The sequence below is a fragment of the Neltuma alba genome, unplaced genomic scaffold (assembly GCF_004799145.2).
Source record: "Neltuma alba isolate B1F8T4 unplaced genomic scaffold, ASM479914v2 tig00013322_pilon, whole genome shotgun sequence".
NCBI lineage: Eukaryota > Viridiplantae > Streptophyta > Magnoliopsida > Fabales > Fabaceae > Neltuma > Neltuma alba.
Genome location: NW_021637596.1, coordinates 18,126 through 32,312, shown reverse-complemented (window position 1 = coordinate 32,312; position 14,187 = coordinate 18,126). Strand labels below are relative to the sequence as shown.

The 14,187-nt window shown below is 32.3% G+C and overlaps 1 pseudogene; it reads right to left on the bottom strand.

The window, feature by feature from the left end:
• Positions 1–595: 595 nt before the first annotated feature.
• On the bottom strand, positions 596–5,194 carry LOC114736243 (AT-hook motif nuclear-localized protein 7-like; annotated as a pseudogene).
• Positions 5,195–14,187: the final 8,993 nt, after the last annotated feature.

Genomic DNA, 14,187 nt, shown 5'->3' with positions numbered 1-14,187 from the left:
ATTCAAAACACCAGCAGATCCACTCCGCCTTGCACCAAACGTGGCCCAAGTTCCCAAAATTTAGAGAGAGAATAGGACACGCACGTCACATCTCATTTTGCATGGCAAGCATTGACTTGTCGTAAAATATGATACGTCCACTGGACACACACCATGCACGTAAACATTGGTGTCCGATTTTCGACTCAACCTACATTTATAAAGCGATTAATTTCCCAGATTGGGAGACTCTGGTGCATAAACAACATCAAAAGCATAAATCTGGTGAAATTGAGAAATGAAAGATTACACCAACAACAAATCAAGTCATAAATAGGCAAATAAGCTGGCATTACATCCGAAACATCTTACTCGATATACTGCATGCCGCAGCTTCTACCTAAATCAGCCGGGGAAATTGAAGATACTCTACTGACAAAACCTAGCTCCAAGTCACTAACCTGTCAACAACTACCTCCTATGGTGATAGAGAAAACATAGGTCTCTCATTCTGAAAGCAAATCTAGATGATAACATTAATAAAAACAAACACTAGAAACATAAACTAAACAGCACAGTCATGAATAATCTTTGTTGTCAGCAGGACTTTTTGAGCATCATCTTTAGCTATCTGGCAGGGAGATGTTAATGTCGGTAGCTGACTGTCTCAAATCTGGCATAGTGTGCATGTTCACCCAGTTTTCTCGTCGGAATGATGGGGGAGAGGTTATGTTGGAGTTCAGGTTTCCAGAATTTTGCAGGACATGTCCACCACCCAAGCCATCTTCCTTTTCAGCATTAGTTGAGGGAGGTGCAGAAGAAAAAGCGACGGGGTTGGTGGGGTAGCAGTAGCCGGAGGTGTGTAATCAGGTTTGGACTTCTTTGGTTTTGGGTCTTGCTGATTGCTTGGTAGAAAAACTTCCCACCACCACCTGATATAAGCAAAAGCCGTCTTAAGTGATCAGTCATCTTGACAAAGAAATGTGATTCATTTACGAGAAAAATAATATCTGCGATGCAACAGGTGCACTGTGCCGTTCGTCAAGGTATGCTAGATTGCCAACTACCAGCGGGCAATGGGCATGCAATATATTTCATTTTCTCATGTTCAGGGAAAAAAATATACAGGGCCAAGCCGAGCCAATCTTAAGCCTACGGAAGAGGTCTAGGGTCTATATACTCAAGATAAATTATTTAGATCTTCATTCTTTGTTTTATCATTTTCACTTTGCTACAAAGACCGGTTTTTTAAAACAATCTTACTGCCCCAAATATGATAAACATGCTCAAAAAATCAGCAGACCCGTAGATGAAAGTGTTAAACCCCCTCCCTTTTTCCCATTTCAAAAAGAAGGGGTGTATTTACCTGCACAGGACTGGCAGCAATAAGAAGACCAGCAACCCCACCGCCTACAACACGACCATCAGGGCTTGCCAAAGAGACACTCATTCCACCTGACCTGCTTCTTGTTCCTTGGTTGTCAGTAGGCATGAATGATCCAGACAACGATAGTATCTCAAAGCGACCCTACAAGAAAATATATGTTTCAGAACCCGGAACCATAGCATCCATTATGCATAGATACCAGTGATATAAAATGTACACTGGGCAAGCCATATGCGAACTTTAATATCAAGTAGCAGCAACGAAAAAATAATTGCACACCCAGGCTTTAGGTTCATTAATTGCAGCCAATCCTAACATCTTATTTTTCTTGTCCACAGTAAAACATACATCTTCAAATCTTCTTAAACTGCATAAGATCTCCCATCCTTAAACAAAAAACTTAACTCAGCTTGTGTTCCATCCATCCCACTTGATTCTCAGTTCAAACCTCTAGGCATTTGATCTTTAAATAAGGAAGAAATTTTGATTCCAAAAATAACATAGCAACAACAGCATAGAAACAAAAAAGCATGCCAGACACATAGAAACACAGTTGAAGATGCTTGCAATACACAGTAACCAGACACGGTAGAGAAAAATAAATCAATTGACTGCCAACAACTTTCGACAACATGATCAAATTTATAACAAACCACGTCTATGAATACAGCTTCATACCATATCAATGACTTAACATTCAGAATTTCATAATTGATTTACTAAATAAAAATGTCTGCGAAACAACTTTCACATAAATTTAAGATTTCCATAATAACTTCTCAATTTCACAGTGCTAATGATAAATTCTACAATTTCACAACGGACTCCCCCTAGATTACATTCAAGTAGTTAGTTTAGAATCACTAACATTTACATTGCATATGCATGCAGAATTTATGCAAGCAACGGAATTTTCAAACATGTCAAGAAATGTTGGTTTATCTCTGCGTGTATAGGGGGAAAAATTGAACAAATCGAAAATTGCAACCCATCCAATTAGAATTGCATTGACATTTATATAATGATATCATTTGCTGCCGCACCTCATAGGTCAAAGTACCCCCTGAAGAATCAGGCTGACGTAGGGTAACATTAGAAATCACACCAGTAGCAGAGAGGATGCATATAGCCCGGGGTCCTTGTTGAGAAAAAGATATAACCTTCATTGTAATATCCTGCATGAACCAAAGAGAAAGCAGAATTAAATTAATCAATCATATCATAGCCAGAAAGAAGTAGCATTATGCGAAAAAAATGTGTTTTTCATCAAAAGACATAGAAGAGGCAGATCCTGCCCTCTCTAGTCAATAATTGCTCTATGCATCTATGTACAACTTCCATTTACAGTGCCTTAACATGTGTGATGGAATTACATTCCTTTCTTGACATTAAAATGTGACAGCATCAATTTATGTGACTGTCTACTAATGCTCGTTTTAACATGAAAATATTGAAATAGATATATGGGGAACAAAATAAATTTGAATCTCTCTTTCATGAGATTCAAAATAAACAAATGGATAAATAAAAGAAAACATATTTCCTTGAGATGGTAGAGGGGGCAAGCTATAGCTATTGTTTTCATCCAACAATCGAGAAAGCAATCCCATACACAACGCTTATTTTGAACTTAGCCAGTGAAAGCAAAAGGCATAGCTCTGTAGAAGTCTGAAATACATACATATTTATATATTATGAGCTCTTGAGAGCAAGTTTAACCTAAAACTAATGGAGATAAATTTGAAAGCAAAATAATATGCAATAAATTAAAGACCCCCCCCCCCAAAAAAAAAAAAAGAAAACAAAGGAAAAAAAACCCAACCCTAGGCATGCATACCTCGCCAGTATTGACTGTGATGATATGAGGCATGAAGTTTGTACCAAGGGAGCACGCATTCAAATCACCTACAAACATAACAAGAATATACGTTAACAGAACTAAGTTGAATTATATAATAGCTACAGAGAGCATTCATGGCTTTCTCCCAAAAAACATACGCCTTCGCCCATAGGTAGAATTGAGAAAACTTAAAAAAAAAGATTGATTAGTGCATTGATCATTTTGTTTGTCAGTCTGTAAATAGAGCAGTGCAGTTTGAAATGTTCTGCACACTACATGCTTTTTACTGTAGATTCGTAATAGGAATATTCCAAAGCAAGCAAAATCTACCTTTTACTGTAGATTCATAAGAGGAATATTCCACAGCAAGCAAAATCCAACCAAGTCATGTCTCATGAATCAAGGAAAAGTGGAAAACCTAAATTTCAACCCCCAGTACCTTTGATGATGCAAGCGCATGTGACTTCTTATGTTGAGAAAATCATTAATCTAGTCACACATGGAAAACAAGCCTCAAATATTACATGTTAATAGTTTTCTCCTTGTTTCCGGGTAAAACTTTCTGATTATATCTTCTTTTCTTTTTGGCGATTACTTATTATTTATTAGATCTACCCATCACTTTTAGTTTTCATACCATTTCTAGTCAAAAGTCAAAAACAAAGATTTTGTCCCTTTCTAATGGTCATGGACAATTATCCCATCAAATTCAAATCTTCTCATGCAGAAGTGAATCGCCCAAATATCTTATGCTTGGAGACATCATTTACACCCAGCATCTAGGAAGCATGAATACTGAGATAAACATGGCAAGATAACAGAATTTACACTATCCATATGTAATTTGAAATGTCACATCGTGTCTAAAATAAGTGTCCAGCATGAACAGCTCCATAGCCATGCAGTTAGCTGCCACGCACCGCCCTATCTCCTCCCAATAAATAATTATCATCTCATAAATACAGTTTACAATACTCTACCTTCTTTGACTTAAATCCTTGATAAAACAACCCTCAAGAAGAGCAAAACGGAATAAGCTAGATAATTAACCATGCTAAAACAGCTACAGACATTATTTGTTGTATAACATCATGCCCTCCTTCACAAGCATTCAATATCTCAAAAGAATATCATATATCTTAATATGAATCTTAATTTATACCCAAAAATAAGATTAAGGCAAAAAGAAAGAACCATGCAAAGAATGAAAAACCCAAGGGAAAAATCATACTGCTACCACAAAAGTTCCACCTTTTCATTCATGGAAACAGCATCACACTTGCAAAGTAATAAAATCCATTTTGATCAGCAAAATCTTTCCACACACGTACCCTTCCAAATAAGGTACTTAGAATTAAAAGTTGAAATTTCCTAAGCATTCAAGTAACGCTCAGAATTTTCAATGCACGTTAGCCCAAAGTTGGACGCAATTTCATTATCAGAAACACAAAAATACTAGTCTTTTAAATAATTTGGGTTTCCATCAAAATGAAAACAACCCAGTGAACTATATTTCACACATTATTTTGAAATAAGCAGTTGGAGGCAATGCATCATGAGAATTATAAGTATCTACGATACATTACCCAAATGATCCAATCCAAGTTTCTTATGTTTCTTGTACTCCATTCCTGCTGATTTGCCCCGCTTCCCAGATGAGAAGTCATTAGAAAGGGGAGCAGAAGATGAAATTGGCAAAGGTGACAATGCCATAGCCACAGACCCGTCGGGACCATACTTCCTTGGTCTACCTCGTTTCTTCTTGACTGCTGTTCCATCCATTCCCACACTCACTGGTGAAGCACCAACATTTGGTGCTGCTGGTGCAGCAGGAACTTGAGTCTGGCTCGGAGCCTCAGTTCTTGGTGCCACATGATAGGCTGAGGGAGCTTCCGCTCCAATTACCGTAACCCCTGAACTGATTCCTTCTCTTGCTTCCATAGATATAATTTATTTTCCCTTCGATGTTTATAGAATCAAACGAGAATCTGCAACATCAGAAATCCGGAATTTAGGAGGAAAAGAAATGGAATGCAACTGAAAACTACAGATTTGCTTTCGATAACCATCAATGCCTTCAACACTCTTAGAATGCTACAAGGGAAAAGTGAAATCCATGAAACGATTCTCGACCATGCCCAAGAAAGAATAAAACAGAGTAAACGATTTTGAGTTGAAACGACTGGGTCACTAAACTAGCGAAAATCCATTTCAAAGTTATGCGCTAAATCGCAGAACCGCAGGACACTAGGTCACAATCGTAGGACAGAAATGCAGTTTTGTTAGATCAAAGCTTGGTTTTCTCTTTGTTCTTGTCTCTGAAAAGCGGGCAGTTTCATCGCTCTTCAAATACCGAGCCAGAAATTCACCAGAGAAGCACAGCACAACAGTAGAAGCGCAAAACGAAAACCGCCATTAAAGGCAAAATACGAAAAATTACCACAAATTAAAAATTAAAATTTAAAAAAATTACTGGTTTAACGGGGATGACGAGATGTTTCAGAAAACATAATTATTTTTTGCCCTGAAATCTGAGAAAGATAATTAAAAAATTAACAACTCTCACGCAACTGTTCGTTCAAATTTTGGTCTGAGAGAAACTCATTTATTACACCAACTATCTCTAATCTTCTGCTCCTCAGGCGAAACGCATCAGAAACTACCAAAGGCCTTTCAGAAACATAAAAACTAACTATATTAAAGATTTTTTCCAGAAATCTACTTCGTAGCTACCCTCTCCTCCATCTTCAACTGTAGAAAACCCAAACCCAAGTAAATATTTAATAAACCAGAAAAAGAATTTCAAAAAATACACTTTTAAGACAAAACTCCATATTTTCCGGGAAAAACATTAAAATCAAGCTTCGGGAAAATATTCAGAATGCAGAGATCATGACCTGCCAGTGTGATTCCACACTTCAGCAAGCTTCTTCTAAGCAGTAAACCTGTACTTAGATTTCTTTTCACAGCTTCCAGAAACTAAACCAGCCAACCCCAGAAAATTAGAGAAACTATTATCAAACCGCAGGGAAAATACAAAACTGAAAAATAAAAGAGAATAAAGAGAGAGAAATGAGCAAGAAATAAAACTAATTGCAGCAGAAATTGAAAACAACTTACAAATTCCAAGAGGTGAAAAACCAGTTGGCTTGTTGGTTTTTCCAAAGCTGCTCGAATTGAGGGATGAAAAAAGGGGAAAAGGAAAAAGGGAAAAAAAAACGGAAAGCAGAAAAAATCAGAATAAATCAAACACTTGTTACCACAGCATTAAAAAATTTCTCAGGGAGAAAAAACCAAAGAGAAAACGAGGATGAGTAATAAAGTATTTAGATACATATCTAGAATTTATATTTGAATAATAATTTGCTAAACCCGATAAATACAATTTGGTTAAGAAAAATTTCACGTCCGGGAGGGACAATTAAAATATATTAAAATAAAGTGATTTTTTTTTAATTTGAAAGGCCTTTTTTTATTGATGGGTAATACCGTAAATTCGCACGAAAAATAAAAAGACATGAGAACGAAAGTGCTGGCTTTTTCTTTTTCACAATTTAATTTTTTTTTCTATTTAAAGCTGACTCGGACGGCCGACCTTTCTGTTGCGCTGACTTGTTGTCTGTTTTGTCCAAATTAAAGATCCCTTGATACAATGTGCCCTTCATTGCCCCTATTATTACCAGATATGCCACTGCAGTGAGATGTGTCTTTTTCTTCATGTTTCTTCCAACCCTGATTTAAATTTAACCGAAATTTCACGTTTTGTCGATGAAAATGCCAGTTGTATAACTTATTATATTTCATAGCTCTCATTAAAATTTCAAGATAATACTCCCTCCCCTCCGCAGCATTAATCAGTCCCAACTAATTCAACCGAAGTTTAAAAAAAATTGATAATTCAGTCATTAAATAAAATTCTGCGTTTAAACATTAATTATAAGAATAAAATAAACAAATAATTACTCTTCTTGTCCTCTTTATGAGACAGAGAGAACATTTTTCTTATTCCTATTTATAAATTATTTTATTTAATTTTTATCATGAATACATATATTGTCCTTCATTTATTATAGTGTAAATAGTTACTCCTCTCTTCCTATTTATATAGCAGAGCAAGAAGATATTTTTTGGTCTCGTTTATAGGGTAATGAGAGAAATTTTTTATATAGATATACAATTTTATTTTTTATTTATTATTGTATTAACTTTGTTTATATAAAGTGTAATGTATACTACCTCCGGTTCTAATTATAAGAACTAGTTGACTAATTTTAGTGGATTAAAGAAATAAGTTAAGTTAGTTATTTGTAATAAATAGGTGTTGTATTTTCTAAAATATCCTTGTTAATCAAGTATATTTATTAGAACTACTATTATTAGAAGGACTACTTGAAAAAAAAATGCATAAATATGAGAGACAAAGTGGATTGGGGTCTTATAATTAGAATCAAACTAAAAGTCAAATGAGGTCTTATATTAAGGATAGAAAATAGTATTAAATAGGAATAAAGATAAAAAATTGTAAAATTTTAAATGAGAATTAATGAAACATATTAAAATTGACTTATAAACAATACCGGAAGAGTTTTTTTTTTTGTTGAATTGTGCATATATTAAATAGGGATAAAATTTAAAAGTTGTTTTATTTTAAAACATGTTAATAGTGTCTTATTTATAAATAGGAGTAACAAAGTATTAATTATTTTGCAAGTCACTTGTATTGTGAACCAAAAAATTTTCCTAGATATGACTTATATTAAAATCTAAATAAAGTGCTCAAATTAATACTCTTTTAACACAACCTTTATTTAATATAAACAATTTCAAATAAACTAACATTCTACACAGTAATAATAATAAAGTAAAATAGAATACTCACATGAAAAATTAATGATGCCACTCATAATCAAAGCTAATAAAACTCTTTTTTTCTTATTTATAAATAGTATTAGAGGGGGGAAATTAATACTTTCAACATAAAAATATGGTACTTTATTTAAATATTTCAAAAAAAATTATTTTCTGCTTCCATATCATTTTTTTTATCTTTAGTTTTTGTTATCACAGCTCTATACAATAGTTTCAAGAAACAACAGTGATAGCAAATTTTGATCTCGGTCATCGAAATGGCACATTGTCATTGTGTACTAGTTTTAAAAAAGGAATTGCATCTAATTTTTTGTTGGGATGTTATTAACACTTTAATCCCAATTTTAATAAATTGTTAAGCTAGTGTTTAATTATTATCATTTTCAAAATATTTATGTATTTAAAGCATCAAACTCTCATTATTTTTCCTAAAAAATCCCAAACATCATTCATTCTTTCTTTTTTTAATGTCAGCAAAGTTTAATTATTAGAAAAGGCGTAATTAATCAAAAATTTTCAAATATTATCCATCTCATGGCTTGCATGGGATAACATACCCAACTTACTTTTAAAAGATCATATCACAAAATGAATGTGATTGAATGAATTATCAAGCGGCTGAAATTTAATAGAAAACATGGTTTTAAATTTTTCCCTTTTTCAACTCTGAATTTTTAAATGACACAAAATACATCCACATTTCAGTGAAATGGCAGGAAAAGGTATTTTTTAATTTTTCTCACAGCGAATATATGTTAGGGTATAATTTAAATATGTGGAATATAATAGTATAATATAGGCTCAATAAAAGTTTATCTTAAAAAAGAAACGGTATATTTTATTACATAATAGAATCTAAAGGAGATACAGTAGCACGTGATAGTGGGGAATGGTCATTGGGGCAGGTGAGCTCTCACCCGTGAAAGAAAGAGATAATTAATATTTAATTATTATTATTATTAGTGTGTGTGTGTAAAGAAAAGCCTTATTATTATCTTGCTCATAAAGTCATTGCCCACTTCGCTTGCATTAACAAATTTAAAGTTACGTTTCATCACATTATCCATATTATTAATTATTAATTATTAATTTATTGTTATTACTGGCTTGCCGGTGTTAATAATTGGGAAAATGACAATAAAATACCACTTGAATTCTAAAAGGACAAATAAGGGACCTGAATAAGCAAAATGACAAGGAGGTCACTGGGAACCAATCTGGAATTAATATTTTCGGCCAAAAGACAAAAACGCCCTGATGAATGCGGGAAGATCAAAAGCTAAAAGTGAGAAAAAGGAGAGAGGAAGACCGACGCAGTGAGAGAAAGGAGAGAGGAAGACCGACGCTGATGAAATGCGGGAAGAAGGAAAGAAGAATGTTGGAAATGCTATTATCTTACTCCTTCGCATCACTATTCTGTAGAGATTGTTGATTTTGGTTGTGGGAAAGAGGATTTGTAGTGAGAGAGGGAGTGAACCGAAGCGGAAATCAGCAAGCAATTACGTAACGTAACTGCTGTGATATGCCTGCTGGTTTTTGGTAAATCCCATTACGTGAATGGTAAATTTCACTATACATGTAGTTAATTATGAATTTTACAAAATACATATTGTGATTTATAACTTTTGTAGTGAAAGTGACTACTTTGTTAATGGGTTTTGCAACTTGTTTTCAGGAGATAAACAACTTGTTTGTAAAAACTAATAAAATTTCACGCTAAATTTGACAAAACGTATAGTGGGATTTACAACTTCCGTAGTAAAAATGACCACTTATTCAATGGGTTTTGTAACTTGTTTTCAGGGATGGGCAGCTTGTTTCTAAAAACTAATAAAATTTCCTACTAAATTTGACAAAACACATAGTGAGATTTACAACTTTCGTAGTGAAAATTACCACTTCTTAAATGAGTTTTGCAACCTCTTTTCAAGGAATTGGCAACTTGTTTCTAAAAACCAATAAAATTCCATGCTGAATTTTACAAAACATAGAGTGATATTTACAACTTTTGTAGTGAAAATTACCACTTCTTAAATGAGTTTTGCAACCTCTTTTCAGGGGATGAGCAACTTGTTTCTAAAAACCAATAAAATTCCATGCTGAATTTTACAAAACACACAGTGATATTTACAACTTTTGTAGTGAAAATTACCACTTCTTAAATGAGTTTTGCAACCTCTTTTCAGGGGATGAGCAACTTGTTTCTAAAAATCAATAAAATTTGATGCTGAATTTTACAAAACACACAGTGATATTTACAACTTTTATAGTGAAAATGACCACTTCTTAAATGAGTTTTGCAACCTCTTTTCAGGGGATGAGCAACTTGTTTCTAAAAATCAATAAAATTTGACGCTGAATTTTACAAAATACACAGTGATATTTACAACTTTTATAGTGAAAATGACCACTTCTTAAATGGCTTTTGCAACCAGTTAATTCAACGTGACTACAAAAGTTGTCACTTTTATTAGTTTTTACAAACAAGTTGTTTATCTCCTGAAAACAGGTTGCAAAACCCATTAACAAAGTAGTCACTTTCACTACAAAAGTTGTAAATCACAATATGTATTTTGTAAAATTCATAATTAACTACATGTATAGTGAAATTTACCATTCACGTAATGGGATTTACCAAAAACCAGCAGGCATATCACAGCAGTTACGTTACGTAATTGCTTGCTGATTTCCGCTTCGGTTCACTCCCTCTCTCACTACAAATCCTCTTTCCCACAACCAAAATCAACAATCTCTACAGAATGGTGATGCGAAGGAGTAAGATAATAGCATTTCCAACATTCTTCTTTCCTTCTTCCCGCATTTCATCAGCGTCGGTCTTCCTCTCTCCTTTCTCTCACTGCGTCGGTCTTCCTCTCTCCTTTCTCTCACTTTCAGCTTTCGGTCTTCCCGCATTCATCAGGGCGTTTTGGTCTTTTGGCCGAAAATATGAATCCCAGATTGGTACCCAGTGCCTTATTTGTCATTTTGCTTATTCAGGTCCCTTATTTGTCCTTTTAGAATTCAAGTGGTATTTTATTGTCATTTTCCCTTAATAATTCGATGTTGAGTTTGATTATTTTAAAATTTTAATGAAATCCGTTTTAAGTATTAAAGTTTCAATTTTTATGCTCAGATACAATCTTTGGCAATTTACGTCTTGACTTGAGGGCAAAAATTAATTTTTTTTTCCCGAACACGGACAGAAATTTAAACTTCATTGTTTATTTTAATTTCTTTCTTTTTTATATGAAAATAATTGCCTATACCTTTTTATTTTTAGCAGTGCTCCAAAAATTTAAAAATAAAGTTCAATGTGGGACATTCATTAGTTATTAGTACTTGTTTATTTAAAAATTTTATTTTTTTATTTTGACATGTGATATTTTTTTTATTTAATGTATGTGTTAAATATTCCTTTTATAATAACATGTGTATGATCCTTCATAAAATATATTATATATGTTCAAATTTTATTTATAGTTAAAAATAATGGGTAAATAGCATCCTAATTTTTTATGGTTCATCCAAGCATCTAATGATTTTATTGGTTATTCCAATACTATAGTCTTATTTATAATTTAAAGTACTAGATGCATTCAAAAATAAAATTAGAAGGTTAGATACTACTTTACCCAAAAATAATGTAACCTTGTCATAAATATGAATCTCATTTATCATCAATATAAGTTTTATAAAAACATAACAAATTTATAATTAGAGAGAAACACTAATAATTGTATATTTATATATACACAGTTATTTTTTAGGAGAATTCTCAAAAAAATACCTCTAAAATTTTAAAATCTCAAATCAAGAATAACGACAAAAATATTTTGTCATTTGTTTTTCAACTGTTATTAATTATTATTAAAATGTAGCGCAAAGGTATTTTTTTGGATTCTCCCTTTTTTTTGCCAACATTTTTATATATAATTATGTACTATATTGATTGGTTTATTAATTAATAGATATATTTAGATTAAAAGTCACATTTAGAATCTGCCGACGCCGCAACGTCCCCACAATGTTCTTTCTTCCATGACAGCTGAAGTAAAATTTCAATCTTCAAAAGCAAAATAAATAATTTAGTCTCTTTCTCATTTCAACATATTAATTTTTAAATAAAACTCCGTATTAAGAATGTTATGTAATTAACTTTTTGAATGAGAATGGCATCTTTATTCAACCTTTTTCTTTCATAATATATATCAAACACAATCATGGAGCTTTGATTTTTTTTATGAAGAATTTTGTTTACTTTATTTGATATCATTATTACCATATCCTCAAAATATATTCATTTCCAAAATCGAAGATTTATGTCCTTAAGATTTTGTTCAAAAGGAGTACAATATTCTCAACTTGTTTCTAATATATTAAAATAATAATTCATTAAAAAACCAATATGTGAATTGTAATTAAAAAATTGCGGCTCTGATATACTACTTTCAATCCTTAATATAAAATCATAATCCACTTTGTCTCCCATATTTATGTATTTTTTTTCAAAATAATCCTTCTAACAACGGTAGGTTTAGAAAACAAACTTGATTGGCAAGGATATTTTAAGAAAAACAACACCTATTTATTATAAATAACTAACTTAACTAAGTTCTTTAATCTCCTCAAATTAGTCAATTGGGTCTTATAATTAGGATTGGAAGTAGTATTCTATTAAACTTGTTAAGTTTTTTTTTAATATAATTATCTAACTTATCAAGTTCAAGCATTATTGTCCAAGTGTTTGAGGTGTCTGTTGATTCCCACCAACTCAAACCAGAGCATTGTGTTTAAATAACCAAAACGAGTTCCATTATGACCAGTGCCTATTAGAGTCTTAGTTTAACTTAGTAAAGTTATTCAGGAATATATTGACTGCAAGGCAACAAAAAAGAGTTTTTTTTTTAAGTGAGAAATATTCAGTTGAGGGATTTTTTAAAAATGAGAAAAGTGAAATAATTACAATAGCAATAAGCACGCATAAATATTTCCTCCGGTCCTATTTATAATATCCCAAAATTTGAATTAGTTTAGTTCTTTTTATAAGATCATGTTAAGAATTGTTGTTGAACATTAAATACATTTTTACTAATTTTACCTATTATTAATTCTTTATTCTCTTTTATTTTTTTAATTTCATAACTCTATTCTTCTCTCTTATTTGCTACCTTATTAAATAAGGAGAGCAAGTAATAGCATTTCTTGAGCATCTCTGACTTGATTCAAATGGAGCATTACGACAATAGTGAGAACAATTCGAACGTAACACATGCAAAGCCAAATGCTACTTGTGATATCCGCTACAACAAAACATGACTTTCACATCTTTGTCACAAAAGTGAACTTTAAAAGCTTTTTTCACATTGATTTTAATTTTTCCCGTCCTTTAAGATAATAATAACTAGCATAGAAATTTTTTTAGAAAAAATAAAAAAAATTGTTATGAAAAATGAATTTATTAAATCATTTTTCCCTAATTTTCTAGTGCTCTTCAACTCTTCTCTTCCCGCCTCACCCGTCAGCTCTCTCCGCCTCGTTTCACCGTCTCTCGAAGCCGCCAGAATTTTATCGAAGTTTTGGGGAGTAATGAGAGGCTACAAATAGAGATGAAAGGAGTCAGTTGTAGCTTGTTGTTTGAATATCTAATGAATATCTGAAGAGATGTTTTGATAAAATAAAATCATGATTTTAAAAGTATTTTTAAAATATACAGAATAAATATATAAAGAATTTATTTCAATTTACAAAAAAAACACTTTTAAAAAACATTTCTCACACCATCCAAACATCATCTAAGTTTAAAATCGATGGTAAAAGCATTTTTGAATGAAGCTTAGTACTACCTTTTGCTATGGCACTGACCCCATTACGTCTCAATCCATGTACTCATGACTCAATGAAGTCATTCGTGTTACTAAATGGTGAAACACACGCTCCTACTGTTTTACATGCTAACTACTACTATTCTGATTCTTAATATAAAAACTAATTGATTCATTTAAATAAATTAAGAAAGTTAGTTAAATTAGTTGTTCATAATAAATAGGTGTTGCATTCCTTAAAATACTCTTACTAATCAAGTACTACTTTCGGTCCTTAATATAAGACCCTA